The sequence below is a fragment of the Podarcis cretensis genome (assembly GCF_951804945.1).
Source record: "Podarcis cretensis genome assembly, chromosome: 11".
In the NCBI taxonomy this organism is placed as follows: domain Eukaryota; kingdom Metazoa; phylum Chordata; class Lepidosauria; order Squamata; family Lacertidae; genus Podarcis; species Podarcis cretensis.
In genome coordinates this window covers 59419828-59439418 of record NC_137180.1, presented here as the reverse complement: position 1 = coordinate 59439418, position 19591 = coordinate 59419828, and the positions used below count along the sequence as shown (strand labels likewise).

Here is a 19591-nt window from a genome sequence, read left to right as displayed (position 1 = left end):
CTGAGTATCATTTACACAACCCCCTGCAATGCAGGAATCTCAACCAAAGCATCCACGACAGATGGCCATCGAACCTCTGCTTTAAAAACCTCTAAGGAAAGAGAGTCCAGAACCTCCAGAGGGAGAATGTTCCACTGTCAAACATTTCTTACTGTCAGAAAGTTCTTCCTGATGTTTGAGTTTGAATCGCCTTTCTTGCAGCTTCAACCCATTGGTTTGGGTCCAGAGCAGGAGAAAACAAGCTTGTTCCCTCTTCCATGTGACAGCCCTTTAGATATTTGAAGATGGCTATGATATCTCTTATTAATCTCCTCTTTTTCAGGCTAAACATACCCAACTCCCTTGACCATTCCTCATAAGGCTTGGTTTCCAGACCCTTGATCAACTCAGTTTCCCTCCTCTACACATGTGTCAGTTTATCGATATCCTTCTTAAAGTATGGCACCCAGGAATGAAGACAGTATTCCAGGTATGGTCTGACCAAGGCAGAATAGAGGAGTATTATGACTTCATCTTCATTCATTTCTGTGGCTCTACTCTGAGGATCATTGTACATGCATGTGTGAACCAGACCTCAGCGTGCCAGTAATTAAATAGATGCAATTTCAGATGTTTCAACCAACACACCACTCTCCCCAACACTGACTAAGACAAGCACATGTGCTCCTAACCTTAATTACATCCTCAGTTCCCACAAGGCAAATTCTGCAGAAGCTCATTAATTTAAACAAGGAATGTTCATATGAACTCTTGGAAAAAAGAAAGAAAAGAAAAATGGCAGAAAACAGGTGCTTTAATGTAATTTAGGAAGGATTAGACTCTCCAATTCTTAAAATAATGGCATTTGTATTGGGCTGAGAAGGGAGGGGAAGGGGAGAGGAATGGATAAAAAAGTTGGAATCATTGCAGCCTTAAGTAGCGGAAGAGGGGACGTTGTTCAAATTATTCTCCTGGCCTTTTGTGTTTTTCATGATGGAACGTGAATTGTTTGCCCGCGACGGGGCTGCAAATGAAGGGACCGGCGTGTGATTCAGTGATAAACAAAAACATCAGACAGTAATCAGGGGAATGAGAAATAGAATTACAAGCTCGCATTATTGCCGTTCCACTGGATTTTAACTGCTAGCCATTTTATTCTGCATACTCTATCAAAAGAAATGTGCATTTGGCTTGCATTGCCGATGACACTTTCAAGGTCTTTGCCTTCATTAAATTTTTATACAATAGGGTTTCTTAAAAAAAAAAAAGAAGAAAAGTATTTGGGTGGGGGGTGGGGGGGAGAGAAGCTAAGCTTCTCTGGTTCGACCCAGCACATGGAGGAAGAAATGATTACATTGCAAGGCTGCTTAATAAAACAGAGGAAAACATGATGCCGACATTTTATTAGTAATCTCTGTTTTCATATGTATACATATTCCAGCCACACTTTTAAAGGTCTTCCTAGCAAACAACCTAGGCTGAATGAATAGATATAGACAATATAGGTATAGGACAATGTTTGTAGATGGATGTGCATAAATGGATGACCAAAGAAAGACTGTTCAAGGTGAATTGGCAGACATGATTTCATTGCAAACCGTCCTGAGCATTTTAATAGATATGGTGTAGAAGGGTTGAATGATTGAAGGCTATGGGATATACCAGGTATATGTGCTGGGCAGTCAAGGATGCATGCCAACTGAGCATCCCTCATTGGAGGCACCACCAATGATGCCCCATCTTCTGATCATAGGGTCCACGATGATTGACAAATGGGGAGGCTGAATGCTTGAATGAATAGGGCTCAAATTTATACAGTGGTGCCCCGCAAGACGAACGCCTCTCAAGACGGAAAACCCACTAGACGAAAGGGTTTTCCGTTTTGGAGGAGCTTCGCAAAACGAATTTCCCTATGGGCTTGCTTCGCAAGATGAAATGTCTTGCGAGTTTTTCTGACTTTTTTTTCCTTCCCCCCCTTTTTCTAAGCCGCTAAGCCGCTTAACAGCTGATCCGCTAAAAGCCGCTAAACCGCTAATAGCGCTAATCCGCTAAGCTGTCAATGGGCTTGCTTCACAAGATGAAAAAACCGCTATACGAAGAGCCTCACGGAACGGATTAATTTCGTCTTGCGAGGCACCACTGTACTAGTGGTGTGAAACAGGGTTCTGTTTTTCGGACTCATCCTCCAATCATTTTAGAATTTCAGTGGGTGAGGGGTTTGGGGCTTTCAAGGTGGCTAAGAGTGGTTTGTGCGTGTTATCTGCAGCCTCCCTGCCTGCCCATATTTCCTGATTCAGAAAAAGACCCATTTACTTAGGGATGCAGGTGGCACTGTGGGTTAAACCACAAAGCCTAGGACTTGCCAATCAGAAGGTCGGCAGTTCGAATCCCCGTGACGGGGTGAGCTCCTGTTGCTCGGTCCCTGCTCCTGCCAACCTAGCAGTTCAAAAGCAATCAAAGTGCAAGTAGATAAATAGGTACTGCTCCGGTGGGAAGGTAAATAGCGTTTCCGTGCACTGCTCTGGTTCGCCAGAAGCGGCTTAGTCATGCTGGCCACATGACCCGGAAGCTGTACGCCGGCTCCCTCGGCCTATAGTGCGAGATGAGTGCCGCAACCCCAGAGTCGGTCACGACTGGACCTAATGGTCAGGGGTTCCTTTACCTTTACCTTACTTAATGGATATCTTTCTTGGGGCTTTGGCCGAAGTTTGGGCAGCCAGGAAGACAGTGCAGCCTACCCTCCAACATTTTCCTGATGGAAATATGGACATCCCATTGCAGGAATCTTTAGCTCATTGTCGGGCTTGAACCCACAACTCTAAGATTAAGAGTCTCATGCTCTACGAACGGAGCTATCCCTCAGAGCAATCTCAGCACAGTGCATCATTGAACTCTGGAACTTGCTCCCAAAAGATTTAATAATGCAGACAAATGTGGGTGACATTAAAATTGGACAAATTCATGCAGCATAAAGCTATCATTGGCTACTAGCCATGAAGGCTATGTTCTGCATCTGCTGCCAGATCTTCTGAATACCAGTTGCTTGGAATCACAAATTGGCAGACTGTTGTGGTACCCAGGTCCTGTTTGCTGGCTTCCCACAGGCATCTGGTAGGCCACTGGTGGACCGGGACTAAATGGACCATTAGTCTGATCCAGGAAACTTTTCTTATATCCTCATGCTTCCCGCCTACGAGAATTTCAGCAACTATTTTTCTTCCCCTTTGGTGATTTTTGAATTTTTGAATTTTCATCTTTAACAGTTGGAGATTTATTTATTTTTCAAGGCAGATGTGCTTTTCTCTTTTGGCACAGCACTAATTTATGGTATTTGGAGCCAACTTAAATACCCAAATTTCCAAAAGGTTTTATAGACAGCTCCATAAGAAACAAGGATCTACCCCAATAAATATGGCCAATGGCCAGGGATGATGGGAGCTGTAGTCTAACCACCTTTATAAAGCACCACATTGAATATTTCTGCCTTAAAGCATCGCAGTCTAGATCAGGATAATGGGAAACTCAGCTCCAGTCTCTTCTCGCCACCCTACCAATTAACCGCCTCTTTGGGTAGGATTCATACTGGAGCCTGGAAATTTATGTGGGACATTCTCAACTGCTGTCTTCTTTTCCATCTGCTGACCAGTGGTTTGTTAATTTAGGAAAAGAGTGAGCTGCAAATGCAGCTTAGATATAACTGATCTTATAAACAAGCCCTGAAGGGAGAACCTGCCAATAAAATTATAGAAAATTCAGCCAGACGTGGGATTTATTACAGAGCAAGTTTGAATGATGTTTGTAACTCTAATATCTTATCGGAACACACTTTCCCCGCATTACCTTTGCGTATAAACAGGGCTCATATACCTGTGTGGTTTGTTCGCTGACAACCTTTTCCTAGCAAAGGGGTGGGTCACGACTGTCACACAAAAGGATCGACCAACCTGCTTTGACAGCTCTTTAATCTAATGGGATACTGTGCATTTATCTTGCCTGATATGAACATGATGCGCCTTCCCTCCCTTGGGATTGCACATAATTCTAACTCTCCTGTTCCCAGTTTTCTAGACCTATGCACCAGACACTCCCACTGTGAAATTCTAGGATGATTGATACCTCCGAGTTTCTAACAGCCAATTGCTCTCTATTCCTAATAATGATGGCATATTATGATGAACTTTCTGGCGGTAAGAGCTGTTCAACAATGGAACAGACCTTGGGAAGTGGTGAACTATGCTTCCTTGGAGGTTTATAAACAGAGTTTGGATGGCCATCTGTCGGGGATTCTTTAGCTGTGATTCCTGCATTGCAGGATGTTGGACCAGATGACACTTGGGGTTGATTACACTTCTATGAGTCTTTGGTTCCATTGTACCAGTGGGGAAAGGCTTCCTCTCCTTCTTTGGGGACTTCTCTGAAGGCATCGGTGTGGTTGCTGCAGGATGAACAATGCTGGACTAGGTGGATATTAGTTTCCTCCAGCAGAGTCCTTGGTGTTTGGAACACAGGATGCTACCTCAGAGCAAGTCAGACCATTGGTCTGTCCATCTCAGCATTCCGAGTGGCCTGCCAGGTCACATTTTATCTTGGTCCTGGAGTGCCACCACTGGGTAGTTGATTCTGCACCAAGAGGAATGCCCACAAGGCCCTGCTGCCATTGGTCAATTTCAGCAGCAGGGGATGCTCCAGCCTGTCATATGCTGGTTCATGAGAGTGGCCCCAGGGCCCACCTACAATGCTGCCCATGCCAGAAAGGCAAACAGACCTATCTGAAGCCTTATGTGGAAAAACAGGGAAAGGACCTGTGGCGTTTGCCCTCCTAGGTGTGTGACATCATACTGGGTTCATAAGGAAAGGGTTAACTAATTGTAAAATGACTAACCAATAGGAACCCAAGGAGAGGAGTTGTTAGAGTTAGAGTTAGAGTTAGAGTTAGAGTTAGAGTTAGAGTTAGAGTTAGAGTTAGAGTTAGAGTTGTTAAGAAGTCAGTCTGGAGTTAGAGAAGAGAGGGAGAGGATAAGTCTGTGGTTTGGGTTAGTCTGATGTGAGAGAGTGAGAGAATCTGTTAAGAGGAGTCAGTCAAACAGTTGAGATAATTAGTCAGAAGGTATTAGGAAGGTACAGGCTGGTAAAGAAACTAAAGTTAAGAAACTGACACGAATTTTATCTGAGAAACCATAAACTTGTTAACGCTTATAAAATAAACTTGTTTATTTGGTTCAATTTTAATAACTGTCTGGACTCAGTGTGTACCCGAGAGTAACGGGTTGGTGGCAGCAAGGAAGCAAGCACAGTGCTGGCACAGGGATCAATAGACCGTCAAACGCCTGGGGACCCTGTGTGATCACCACAGGGCCAAAGCACAGTGGTGGAGCATATGCATGGCTATATGTGTGGACCAATGAAATGTCAGGGATTTGGACCTGGAAACTTTTGCTTATAAATCATGTGCTTGATTACACTGGTCAACAACAAATTTTTTGTCTGCGTTTTTTCAGTTAATTTAGGACGAATCTGATGCGCTGAATCCAAAAATCACATAGGTTTTGCTCAATTAGGTCAAGTTTTTGAGCTATGGCCACATGTCATTTTTTTTTACGTTTTTGTTCACATGTACGCTTGTGTGGAGCATTTTAGAAGAAGTTGGTGGGGGTAAAATGCCATGTCGAATAATCATTTTGATTGGAAATGATTATTTTAATGACAAGAAGTATTCAGGTCCGATAGTTCTGGGTGATTATGTCGAAAAGGGATCAGTTTGAAGTCATAAAACCTCAAAATCTTCCATAAATTGGTGCGGCAAAGCATAAAGTTGGGGGATTAAAACTAAGTTAATCCTGATCTTCAATCAGCATGTCGTCCCGTAGCTCATTGTGATGAAATTCCAGTGCCTATCTTCGGAGAACTTCCTGACATTAGTGATGAAGATGCCTCCAGTGTTGAAGGACATGAAGAAGAAGAAGAAGTGGTTCTTGGAGATGATGCTCCACATCCATTTTTCCAAAAGGAGTTGAATGATCTAGTTCGCGACCTCAGCTTGTCAAAGGACTCTGCCGAACTGTTGGCATCCAGATTGAAGGAAAAAAACCTCCTCTCTGACAGTGCTCACATCAGCTTCTTCTGCAACAGGCATCAAGAGTACCTCCGTTTTTTTCCGGAAGAGAAGGACTTGGTGTACTGTGCAGATATTGCGCAGCTTCTGCTCAAGCTTGGAGTGCCACAGTACGAACCCAAAGATTGGAGACTGTTCATTGACAGCAGCAAGCAATCACTGAAATGTGTTCTGCTACACAACGGCAACCAGTTTGCCCTGGCTCACTCGACTACACTGAAGGAGAACTATGAAGCAGTGAAGTATGTGCTGGAGAAAATTGGTTATGATCAGCGTAAGTGGTTTATTTGTGTTGACCTGAAGATGGTGAACTTTTTGTTGGGACAACAGTCTGGCTTCACCAAGTACCCATGTTTTCTGTGCATGTGGGATAGTAGGGACCATGCTCAGCATTACACGAAGAAGGACTGGCCTGTGCGGGAGGAATTGGTGCCTTGCAAAGAAAGGAACGTCATCAACAACCCTCTGGTGGACAGAGACAGAATACTCTTCCCACCGCTGCACATCAAGCTCGGCTTAATCAAGGAGTTCACCAAGGCCCTGGACAGGGATGGTGACTGCTTCACTTACTTGTGCCAGGCTTTTCCAGGATTGACCATGGAGAAGTTGAAAGCTGGCATCTTTGACGGTCCTCAGATTTGTCAGCTCATCAGAGATCCAGAGTTCGGAAACTCAATGAACGAAGTGGAACTGGAAGTGTGGAAGGCATTTGTTCTGGTAGTGAAGAACTTTCTTGGCAACAATGAGGCCAGAAACTACACGGAACTTGTCAACAACATGCTGACTGCTTTCAGAAACCTGGGCTGCAACATGAGCGTCAAGATGCACTACCTATTTTCACATATGGACCGGTTTCCTGAGAACCTGGGTTCAGTGAGTGACAAGCAGGGGGAGAGATTCCATCAGGACATGAAAGAGATGGAGACCAGGTATCAGGGTCGCTGGGACGCAGTCATGATGGCTGACTACTGTTGGACTCTGAAGAGAGACCTCCCAGCCGCTGAGCATTCCAGGAGTTCCAAGAAACTTTTTCACCAAGCTTGTCCCTATCCAATGCTGCTTGCTTATTGTGCCGGTGTCACAGATCCCAGCCAGAGCCTGGGGATGGGAGAAAATGGGATGTGGTTCACATTTAAAGATGAACCTATCCAATTTGCACTTTTCAAAACAATGCATGAACTGAAACACAGCCATCCTTTGAAAATTGTGCTTCTCCAAATTATACAATGCAGTTCTCCGGCCAAGTCATGTGGACAAAAATGTATCTATTAAAGTGTGAATGTATTAATGAAAATAGCATACCAAAATGTGTTGCATTTGGAAAACCTGCATAAAACCTGTGCATATTAGGAGAATTTTGTATTGAAATGTCGATGAATTTTCAGGAGAACTTTAAAAATGAATGCACTGATGAGAAACTGTGAATTTAAACTGGAAAAACACAAGAAAACGGAAATTGATAGATCTGACCATCCATACACAACAAGCCCAGCCACTCCTGCCTCTCTCTCAGCTTCTTCGCTGCTGCTGGGGCCCTGACCCCCAGGCAATTAGCCAATCAGCTTAATGTGATTTTGCAGTTTCCCAAATGTCTCTTACATTTAGCAGATCTTACTCAGTATCTGATCTTCACCAATAGTCCATTTCCCCCCACCCAGTTGCAGAAAGAGCTCCATTTCTGTATCAACTACAACCTTTCTCCTGTTCTAAGCCTCTCCTTCTAAATACTTGCTAAATTTGTTTCCAGCATGCTGGCTCTCTTTGTCCATTTCAGAAATCAATTACCGTCAACGTGAAGAATTTCCCTCTAAAATCCCTAAGTGCCTGGCCTTTACTTGGTGTCAGTCCATGCCCTTTTCTCTTCCAGCCCATTAGACTTTCAAGTCTTCTATTGGACATATCTCCTCAACACATCCTAATTTTCCCTTATTAGAAAAGGAGGAGGCAAGCACCAAGTTTCTGATATCGTTTTGGCAGAATCAGCCAGGTGTGAGAATGTTGTCTGTGCACCCCATTGAAATCCTCCCCCACTGAAAACCTCTCCCTATCGCTCACCTTGTTCCTCCACCATGCATGAAATAACTTCTTCATCTCCTTCTCCTCCTTTGAGAACCTCTTGAAGCCCTACTTTGGCAAAAAGGCATTCCTGACTCAGCTCCATTCTAACTGTTCAACTCTCTCCTAACCCAAGTTGAGAGTCTTGGGAAAGCATTTGAGGAATAACAAGGACAGCATCAGGATGTCTCAGTAGAGGTGGGCAACCTTACTTGAAGCTGAGGACCACATTCCAATGGCGGAAAGTAGTTGGCACTGCATGCCAGTAGCAGGTCAAAAAGAGTCACCCATTTCCTTTTCACTCTCTCTTTCTCTTTGTCCTATTAACTTCTGTCTCTCCCTCCCTCTCTCTCTTGACATGGTGGTTGAGTTATAATTTGAGCTGCAATCTGAGACATTTTGTTGGGGTTGGGTGGTGCTGGTTCCATACAAACCCCCACGAAGGCAACATTCACACCATGCATTTCAAGCACTATGATACAACAGTCATTGCTATCCCCAAAGAATTCTGGGGGCTGTAGTTTGTTCAGGATGCTGAGAGTTGTTAGGAGCCCCTTAATTCCGGAGTTCCCCATGAAGAGGGATTGGCTATTAAACCACTCTGTGTAAAAGAGAGTAGGTAGGGTTGTAACAGAAAGAGTGGCCTTTGTTCTCTGTGTCAGTCCTTGGCCACAATTATACCATGAATTTAAGGCACTGATATCACTTTTAAACCTCTCTGGGAATAGTAGCTGTGCAAGAGGAATAAGGGTCTCCTAACATCTCTGGTTAAACCACAGAGCCGAGGACTTGCCAATCAGAAGGTTGGTGGTTCGAATCCCCGCCACGGGGTGAGCTCCCGTGGCTCGGTCCCTGCTCCTGCCAACCTAGCAGTTTGAAAGCATGTCAGAGTGCAAGTAGATAAATAGGTACCACTCCTGCAGGAAGGTAAACGGTGTTTCCGTGCGCTGCTCTGGTTCACCAGAAGCGGCTTAGTCATGCTGACCACATGACCTGGAAGTTGTACACCAGCTCCCTCGGCCAATAAAGCGAGATGACCACCGCAACCCCAGAGTCAGCCACGACTGGACGTAATAGTCAGAGGTCCTTTTACCTTTACCTTTAACAACTCTGCACCCTTAACAAACTATGCATCCCACAATCCTTTGGGTGAAGGTGTGACTGTTACAAGCAGTATCCTAGTTCTTTAAATGCATGGTGTTAATATGGTTTTCCCAGTAGTCCTGTATGGAAGTGAGAGCTGGACCATAAAGAAGGCTGATCACCGAAGAATGGATGCTTTTGAATTCTGGTGCTGGAGGAGACTCTTGAGAGTCCCATGGACTGCAAGAAGATCAAACCAATCCATTCTTAATGAAATCAGCCCTGAGAGCTCACTGGAAGGACAGATCCTGAAGCTGAGGCTCCAATACTTTGGCCACCTCATGGGAAGAGAAGACTCCCTTGAAAAAGACCCTGATGTTGGGAAAGAATGAGGGCAGAAGGAGAAGGGGACGATAGAGGACAAGATGGTTGGATAGTGTTCTTGAAGCTACCAGCATGTGTTTGACCAAACTGCGGGAGGTAGTGGAAGACAGGAGTGCCTGTCTGCTCTGGTCCATGGGGTCACAAAGAGTCGGACACGACTAAACGACTAAGCAACAACAAATGTGGCCAAGGACTCATACAGGGAAAGATGGCTGCTCTCAGCTAAGTCAGTGGTTTCTATTACAAGGCTACCCACTCTGCTTGACTTGGTTGAAAAGCACCCTGCTTTAACTTAGAAATCTGCCCATGACCTCAAGAAGTACTGAGGCAGGGTTTCATCCACAAACATGTGTGTATGGAGTGGGTGGCAGAGGACGGAGGCAGTCAATATTCTCTGTGGCTTTGCCCAATTCTCAAGAAAAAGCAAAGCTCACATGGGAGAAAAAACCTGGCGATGTCTCCAAGTGGATCAAATACTCCGAGCTTGATTCACACACTTGTCACTGATTTGACTGCGGACTATTAAGAAAGATGCAAAACTGGTGTAAGCTTATTCTTCTTTAATCCTTTGAAGGCTGTCTAGTAAAAAAAAAAGAGAGTTTCTTCTGCATGCAAGAATCCCACATAGAACAGATGGTGGTCCCATAAATAAATAATAAATTTCCTATCACCTTAGCGATTTTTCATCCCCAGCATCTGTTGGTTGAGAGCATCTTTTTTTTTTATTTGTAAAAAGGGCCTTTTTTGTGGGTCTAAGAGACAATGAGCTCTTTTTTGAAAAAGAAGATCCTGGAAGGATGGATGTTACTCATGACTCCCATAGACAGGACCATATGTGGTCTGTGCTGCACAATAGATGAAGTTTCTTCTGTCCCCCACTCCCCCCACATCCCGACCCATGTGAGCCAGATTCAGTGCCAAGAAAAACTGAAATTGGTGATTGGTATACATTATGCAAGTAAAGCACATTTGCATAATTTGTTTTTTCGCGATTTATAGACTTTTGCATATTCTCTTCCAGTTTTGCGAATCGTGGGGAAGGGTTGATGAGCAGGTGCAGAATTTGAAGCAAAGCAGAGCAGGACTTTTGTCTGGTGCTGGGAACAGGAGGAGGAGGAAGTCGAGGGAGTGGGATGGATTTAGTTCTGCCAGGCAGGGTGCAAAACGGGTGGTGGAGGAATAACATGGAAACTTAAGGAGCAGGCCCATCTATTTATTATTATTTGATTATTTGTTGAATTTGTATACTCCCCTTCCTCCGCAGATCTCAGGGCAGTTCACAGCATAAAAATACAAGAACTGCTCCCCCCCCCCCGCACAAAATACTTAATAAAAACAAGAACAAAACAAACTAGGAACTCCTCTCCTGGCATCTCCTCCTGGAATGGTATGGTAATCGGTCAAAGGGATGGTAATCGGTCAAAGGCCTGGGATGAAGAGGAATGTTTTCACCTGGTGCCTTAAAAGTGGGGTGTGTGGGTGGTGCTGTGGTCTAAACAACTGAGCCTCTTGGGCTTGCCGATCAGTAGGTTGGTGGTTCGATTCCCTGTGTCGGGGTGAGCTCCCGTTGCTCTGTCCCAGCTCCTACCAACCTAGCAGTTCAAAAGCACACCAGTACAAGTAGATAAATAGGCACCACTGTGGCGGGAAGGTAAACAGCATTTCCGTGTGCTCTGGTTTTTGTCACAGTGACCTGTTGAGCCAGAGGTGGTTTAGTCATGCCAGCCACATGACCTGGAAAGTTGTCTGTGAACAAACGCCGGCTCCCTCGGCCTGAAAGCGAGATGAGCGCCACAACCCCATAGTTGCTTTTGACTGCATTTAACTGTCCAGGGGTCCTTTACCTTTTATCTTTTTACCTTAAAGGTGCACGGTGAAGGTGCCAGCTCAGCCACCCTGGGGAGAGCATTCCTCAAATGGGGAGCCACTTAGCATTGTCATGACTGACTGCCAATGAGTTCTTTAAGGTTTCAGGCAGGGAACATACCCAAAGCAAACTGGAGATGCCAGGGACTGAACCTGAGACCTTTACCACTGAACTACAGCCCTATCATTAAGCTATTCTATCCCCCAACCCTACATGGACACTCCAGGGACTGAACCTGGGAATGTTTTCCTGAAAAGCCCGTGCATTCCACCCCACTTCAACTACTGCTTCCATCCATACATCTATTTTTTTAAAAAATAATATTTATTAAAAATTTTAAGGGTTACAAAAAACAAAAGTAAAAGTAATAACACCATATTAAACAAAAACAAAACAACACATCACAATGAGGAAAAAAGAAGAAAAGAAAAAAAAGAAAAAAAACCCACAACTAATCTTCCCATAACTTATCTTTCATTTGCTTGTTTCCTTGACCTCCTCACACCTCCCTTTTTGTATTCTAATTTGGTTAACTATTTCAGCAAATCCTTTCCATCTTTTCCAATTTTTGTTCTGTAATTTATCTCAATATGATGTAACTTTACTTTCCCTCCTTTCACCAATTAACAGTCTATTTTTTCCTAAACCCTTATAACATTTCTGCTAAAACGACATAACTTCATTCCAACATCCTTCTAACATTCATTAATTTTACAATGTTTCTGTAAATAAACTTTAAATTTCTTCCAATCTTCTTCCACCGACTCTTCTCCCTGGTCTCAGATTCTGCCAGTCATTTCTGCCAGTTCCATGAAGTCCATCACCTTCATCTGCCATTCTTCCTGGGTGGGTAGATCTTGTGTCTTCCAGTACTTTGCAATAAGTATTCTTGCTGCTGTTGTAGCATGCATGAAGAAAGTTCTATCCTTCTTTGACACCAATTGGCCGACCATGCCCAGGAGAAAGGCCTCTGGTTTCTTCAGAAAGGTATATTTAAATACCTTTTTCATTTCTTTATAGATCATCTCCCAGAAAGTCTTAATCCTTGGGCATGTCCACCAAAGGTGAACGAATGTACCTTCGGTCTCTTTGCATTTCCAACATTTATTTTTGGGCAAATGATAAATTTTTGCAAGCTTGACTGGTGTCATGTACCACCTGTATATCATTTTCATTAAATTCTCTCTTAGAGCATTACATGCCGTAAATTTCATACCTGTGGTCCATAACTGTTCCCAGTCAGCCATCATAATATTATGTCCAACATCTTGTGCCCATTTAATCATAGCTGATTTCACCGTTTCATCCTGAGTGTTCCATTTCAACAGCAAGTTATACATTCTTGACAAACATCCATACATCTAAGGAAAGATGTGAATTAAGCTAGAAGTTTGGTGGGAGGGGTGTTGTATCTGTCTTTCAGTCCTTCAATGTGCACCTCAGTAGCTGGCTACACTCCTTCACATAATGAGATGCCCTAAGCTTGAATTTCACGGTCCCTCATGAGAGTGCTCAAAATGGGAGGGATGGGGAGAATTTGATTTAGTTTGCATAGTTAAGCTGTAGAACTCGCTACCACAACTGGCAATGATGACCCCGAACTTGACCCCCTCGCTGGTCCTGGAAGAATCCTTTAAAAAAGTCCCATATGCTCAGAGACTTTGCGCCTGTTCACTGGGGGAGATAGGAAGCCCAGAGCACTTGTTCTTTAGAGGTCCCTTTTATGAAGAGGCACGTAGTGAGACCATTTATCCCCTGCTGGTGAGGCTTGCTGACCTCCCAGAAAAGCAAAAATTTGACCTTTTCCTGAAAGGCAAAGATCATAAGACGACCCGGATGGTCGCCAGATTCTGTGTACAGATCTGTAGGTGCAGACCATCCCCTGACCCAAACTACAGTGGTACCTCAGGTTAAGTACTTAATTCATTCCCGAGGTCCGTTCTTAACCTGAAACTGTTCTTAACCTGAAGCACCACTTTACCTAATGGGGCCTCCTGCTGCTGCCGTGCCACCAGATGATGATTTCTGTTCTCATCCTGAAGCAAAGTTCTTAACCCGAGGTACTATTTCTGGGTTAATGGAGTCTGTAACCTGAAGCATATATAACCCGAGGTACCACTGTAGTTCGTTAAGAAAACTCCCAAACACGGTTCCATGAATGATTCTCTCTGTGGTAGCTTATCTTAAAGTTTTAAGTGTCTATACGCTTATCACATTTATAAATTTTAAATTTATTGTTGTACATTGTTTTAAATGTTTGTTTTCCTTCTGGGATTGTACCCCCAAGTGTGTTTTATAAGCTGGTCTCTGGCCATAATAAATTAGCTATGTATCTATCTATCATGTCAGAGCCATGCAGTGTGGTGCTGAGTCCCCACAAAAAATTGTGGGGGCCCAGGCAACCAGGACCCCATAGAGTTGGCACCAGTGCAGGTTCCCCAAAGGCATCTAGCTGGCCACTGTGAGCACAGGATGAGAAATTGGGGGGGACCCAAGATTGACCGATTTGCACATTTGTTTGGCCATTGTGAGAAGAAAGCCACTCCCGACATAAGGAGGGGGGGTTGCGGGCTCACACCCACCAACATCCGCGTGGGGCTGGCTGTGGCCCCGCCAATCGGCTGGCTGCAGGGGCGGGGCTTGGGCCACTTAAGGTCGGCGCGGCCCGGGATCGCCCCTTTGTTTGGCCATTGTGAGAAGAATAAGCTGGACTCATTGGGCGTTTGGTTTGATCCAGCAAGGCTCCTCTTAAGATCCTGCATATGCCCATCTAAGATCCATCCAACACAGTACGTTCTTGCAAGACCTCAAAGGTAATTATGGAAATTACAAAGCTGAAGCGCTAACCAGGGTTCCCTGATAAATAAGTTTTCGCCTTAAAAAAAAAAAAAAAGGCATTTGAACAAATGGGTGCTCTCCAGTAGCATAATAGCAATGGCACAATCGATAAATTGCCAACAGTGTATGGCCTCGTAAAGCCCAAATTCAAAGTCATGAATTATAATCATCATTAGGGGAAATGACAAAAAGCATGAATCACGGCCCGCTCTGCCGCAGCGCACAGTGGTAAGTCTAAGGAGATGCAACTTTGTACTAATTACCGAAATGAAAAGATCTCCTGTAATAAATGCATCACAACATTTTATAAGCATGTATATATAAAAATATATTTCCAGAGCTGTAATCCCTACTAAGTGAAGGCATAAATTTAACTCTGAAGTGTTTCCAAGTTTTTGCAACTTTGCTTGGTGGAAGTTTACAAAAGTGGAATCTGAACCACTGGTGAAAGCCATGTTGCCAGATCATCATCCTGTGTCTGTGAGACATGAGACAGAGAGCGAGAGAGAGAGAGAGAGAGAGAGAGAGAGAGAGAGATTAACCATACAAACAGCTTGGGCAGGTGTTTGGAGTAGGAACATTTGAGGCAGGGGTCCTGGCATACACAATACTAGTACTATCTATTACTGGATCCCTGAGATCCAAAACCAGATCCAAAATAGTCCAGATGGACAGAGGTTCACTAAAAAATAATAGTTCATTTTCCTGTCCTGAATCTTCCAATGTCTCTCATTGGATTTCCATGAGTTCTAGGATTACTGTCAGGCTTCAGGGAAATGGCTTCCTCCTCCTGTGGCAGTAGATAAGCAGAACAAAGGAAAAGGAGTCTGCTTACCAGTTGAAAAGTTTAATACAGTGAGAGAACAAAGAACACATCTCCTAGATATGGCGGTGCTCCCAATTAAGGGACACTCCCCACTCCATCCCTATTAATGTACGCCACTCCTATGTCTTGTAATCTGAGCTTGTACCCTCTGCGCTGGGTGGCGCTGTGATCTAAGCCACTGAGCCTCTTGGGCTTGCTGATCAGAAGGTTGGTGATTCAAATCCCCACGACAGGGTGAGCTCCTGTTGCTTGGTCCCTGCTCCTGCCAACCTAGCAGTTTGAAAGCATGTCAAAGTGCAAGTAGATAAATAGGTACTGCTGCGGCAGGAAGGTAAACAGCATTTTCGTGCACTGCTCTGGTTCACCAGAAGCGGCTTAGTCATGCTGGCCACATGACCCAGAAGCCAGCTCCCTCAACCAGTAAAACCAGATGATTGCTGCAACCCCAGAGTGTTCACGACTGGACTTAACAGTCAGTGGTTCCTTTACCTTTACCTTACCCTCTGTGCTTTCTGTTCTGACACTTTTTGAACTCTCCGGGACTTTAGGGAAGGGGAGTAAATACTATCCAGAGACTGTGAATCTGTTAACTCTCTCTCTAATAGTGTTTCTCCTCCTAGCTGTTCCCCATCCAGTATTTCCCAGTTTCTGCCTTCTGAACTATGCCCCTCTGCAAACCACTGTTCCAAATCTATACTGTACTCCTGCTCCTGGGAAGATTCAAGATCAGGGGGAGGGGGTGTGTCCCACCATTCTTCCTCAGTGCAGCCCTCCTCAGCACTGTTTCTGACAGCTACCAGAGGAGGATTTAGGGCAGTGTGACTGGTTCCCTTTAGCACTGGGTGCTGAGACTAGGAAGCTTCACAGCTACGACGTTGGGGATTGAGCAGAACGGAAGGCGAGATGCAGAGGGCGGGGAGCACCAATTTTGGGCTCACACAGCGCACTACTGAAATTTGAAAGACCAAAGTCCCCCCCCCCCCCCGGTGCTACTTGATTCAGCTGCTGAGAGGGTGGTTGAATGGATGGCTCATAACAGACACCCTCCAAGCCTGATATACATACACACCAAGCTCAGTGTCCCAAGTACTTGCCTGGGTTAGGTAAAGGTAAAGGGACCCCTGACCATTAGGTCCAGTCATGACCGACTCTGGGGTTGCGGCGCTCATCTCACCTTATTGGCCGAGGGAGCCGGCGTGCAGCTTCCGGGTCATGTGGCCAGCATGACTACGCCGCTTCTGGTGAACCAGAGCAGTGCACGGAAACACCGTTTCCCTTTCCACCAGAGCGGTACCTATTTATCTACTTGCACTGGCATGCTTTCGAACTGCTAGGTTGGCAGGAGCAGGAATGGACAACGGGAGCTCACCCCATCGTGGGGATTCAAACCGCTGACCTTATGATTGGCAAGTCTTAGGCTCAGTGGTTTAACCCACAGCGCCACCCATGTCCCTACTTGCCTGGGTTGCCTGACCCTAAATCACAGTTCTGCTTTCTGGTCATACAGAACCAACAACATTTATCTGCTGTGCCTCAGGTCCCTTCCTGTCACAATTAAGAGACAGATTTGGGCAAATTGTGCGGAAAAAAGAGAAAATATGCTTCAACAATATATGTCTGGCTAATGTCTGGATCCAAAGAGCGCTGAGCAATGTGATGGAGGCCAGACTGCAATTTCATTGTGGTACATAGAACGGGAACTATTATGGGTGCCACATAATATTTCTTTTGCATTTGCAAGAAATCAACCCTTTAGTGTGGAAGCACCTACACTTTGGAACTCCCTGGCTATTGATATCAAGCAGGCCCCTTCCCTGTATTTTTCCTGGTGCCTGCTTAAAACATTTTTGCTTAGGCAAGCCTACCCAGACATGGGTGGTGCTGAGGGTTAAAGCACAGAGCCTAGGACTTGCCGATCAAAAGGTCGGCGGTTTGAATCCCCGCGACGGGGTGACCTCCCGTTGCTCGGTCCCAGCTCCTGCCAACCTAGCAGTTCGAAAGCACGTCAAAGTGCAAGTAGATAAATAGGTACCGCTCCGGCGGGAAGGTAAACGGCGTTTCCATGCGCTGCTCTGGTTGGCCAGAAGCGGCTTAGTCATGCTGGCCACATGACCCGGAAGCTGTATGCCGGCTCCCTCGGCAAATAAAGCAAGATGAGCGCCGCAACCCCAGAGTCGGCCACAACTGGACCTAATGGTCAGGGGTCCCTTTACCTTTACCTTTACCCAGATATGTAGATGGTCAACACGTGTTGTCGCCTGTTCTTAACATTTTAGAACATTTTAGACAGTTGCATTTACCTGTTTTCGCTGATTTTATTGGGTTTTTTGTGGTTTTTTTGTAAACTGCTCTGAGGTTGTTGTTTTTTTGGTGGTGTTTATGCTTTATGAAACAAGCAGATAAATGCACACATCAGTAGTGGTTCACCACAACTGTGTTTCTGATATTTAACATCTAACTACCAAGTAAATGGGACTGGGAATCTGGGAAGGAGAAAAATATAGGCTCTCATATTGATTTATGGGAATGTCTATCTAAGCCACCAAATAGTTTATGAAAGAGCCCTCCAGACCTTTTGTAGCACAGTCATCACTAATTAACACTTTGGGGACCTGATTGTGATCCAGAGATGTCCATTCCACTGAGCAAGATATAGTGAGGTTTTCAGCCAGGATCTTAAGGTCGAGGTGCTTCCCTGAATTCCACACACACAAAGCATCTCAACAGCTGTCCTGGGGAGAGGGTGAGGGGAGGCCTAGCAACCTCTGCCAAGCAATTCTTTCATTTTTATTTAAAGAACAGGAATTAAATCATGATTAAACATTGCAGGGCAGAATGTACAGAAATAGCAGCTTGGTGGGTGAGAGATATGAAGCAGGAGAGAAGTCGGACCTTTAGATATCTTGCATGTGGCTGAGCAAGAGTTGAGGGATGTGTAATAATAATAAAAACTAAAATTATAATAATTATTCTTTTCAAATACTGTATCTAAACCACTTTCAATATTTCTGCCAACATGCATGATGACATTGCATGTTCAACACACATACATGAAAAAAATAGATTTATGATTTGTGAAACACATAAACACCTCATCTAATAATTCTTCATAGTAATAAAATCCACAATAGATTTTTATTGTATTTTTATTTAAAGAACAAGAATTAAATCATGCTTAGGTTTTGATTAAACATTGCAGGGCAGAATGTACAGACATAGCTAATTGGCGGATGGGAGCTCTGAGGCAGAAGCAAAATAACCCTTTTCGGTATTTTGCATGTGGCTGAGCATTAGTTTAGGGATGTGTGATAATAATAATAATAATAATAATAATAATGATGATGATGATGATGATGATGATGGTTTTAAAATCCAAACCACCCTTAATATTTGTGCCTATATGCATGATGATATTGCATGTTCAATACATATGCAAAAATAGATTTATGATTTGTGCAATGCATAAACACCTCACATGGTGATTATTAATAGTAATAAAATCCACAATAGATTTTAACTGCATAACACACACACCCCTCAAAAGCAAGAGCATCTTTCTGAGCTGTCAAATATATATTTTTTTTAAATAATATTTATTAAGTTTCACAAAATATAATCAGAACAACAGACAACAGACATCAGAAATACAAACGATATCAAAAAAAACATAGAAACAAAAAAAAACATACAGAAAATTCAACATAATAGTAAAAGAAGCATTAAAAGACAACTCTGGTTCATTCTAATGGTCTTCAAAACCTTATTTTCCTTGCTTCCTCCCGCCTTCCCTTCTTGTATTCCACTTTAAAGGTTTTTTTCAGCAAGCTCATTCAAATTCGTTTTATCCTTTATCTTTCCCTTTGTACACTTCCTTATCCTAATCACTGGATCCCCATCATTTCATTTACACTGCCCTTAGCACTCATAAATTTTACAATGATTTTGTAGATAAACTTTGAACTTCTTCCAGTCTTCTTCCACCAACTCTTCTCCTTGATCTCGGATTCTGCCGGTCATTTCTGCCAGTTCCATATAGTCTATTACTTGTATCTGCCATTCTTCCAAGGTGGGTAGATCCTGTGTCTTCCAGTGTTTTGCGATGAGTATTCTTGCTGCTGCAGTAGCATACATAAAAAAGGTTCTATCCTTCTTTGGCACCAATTGGCTGACCATGCCCAGGAGAAAGGCCTCTGGTTTCTTTAGGAAAGTGTATTTAAATATCTTTTTCATTTCATTATAAATCATCTCCCAGAAAGCCTTAATCCTTGGGCACGTCCACCAAAGGTGAAAAAATGTACCTTCAACCTCTTTACATTTCCAACATTTATTATCGGGCAAGTGATAGATTTTTGCAAGCTTGACTGGGGTCATGTACCACCTATACATCATTTTCATAATATTCTCTCTTAAGGCATTACATGCCGTAAATTTCAAACCGGTGGTCCAC

At 44.0% G+C, this 19591-nt stretch overlaps 1 protein-coding gene across 1 annotated transcript in view; it reads right to left on the bottom strand.

The window, feature by feature from the left end:
- Nucleotides 1-19591, bottom strand: part of RIT2 (Ras like without CAAX 2) — a 272454-nt gene that overhangs the window by 471 nt on the left and 252392 nt on the right. The window lies entirely within an intron of this gene.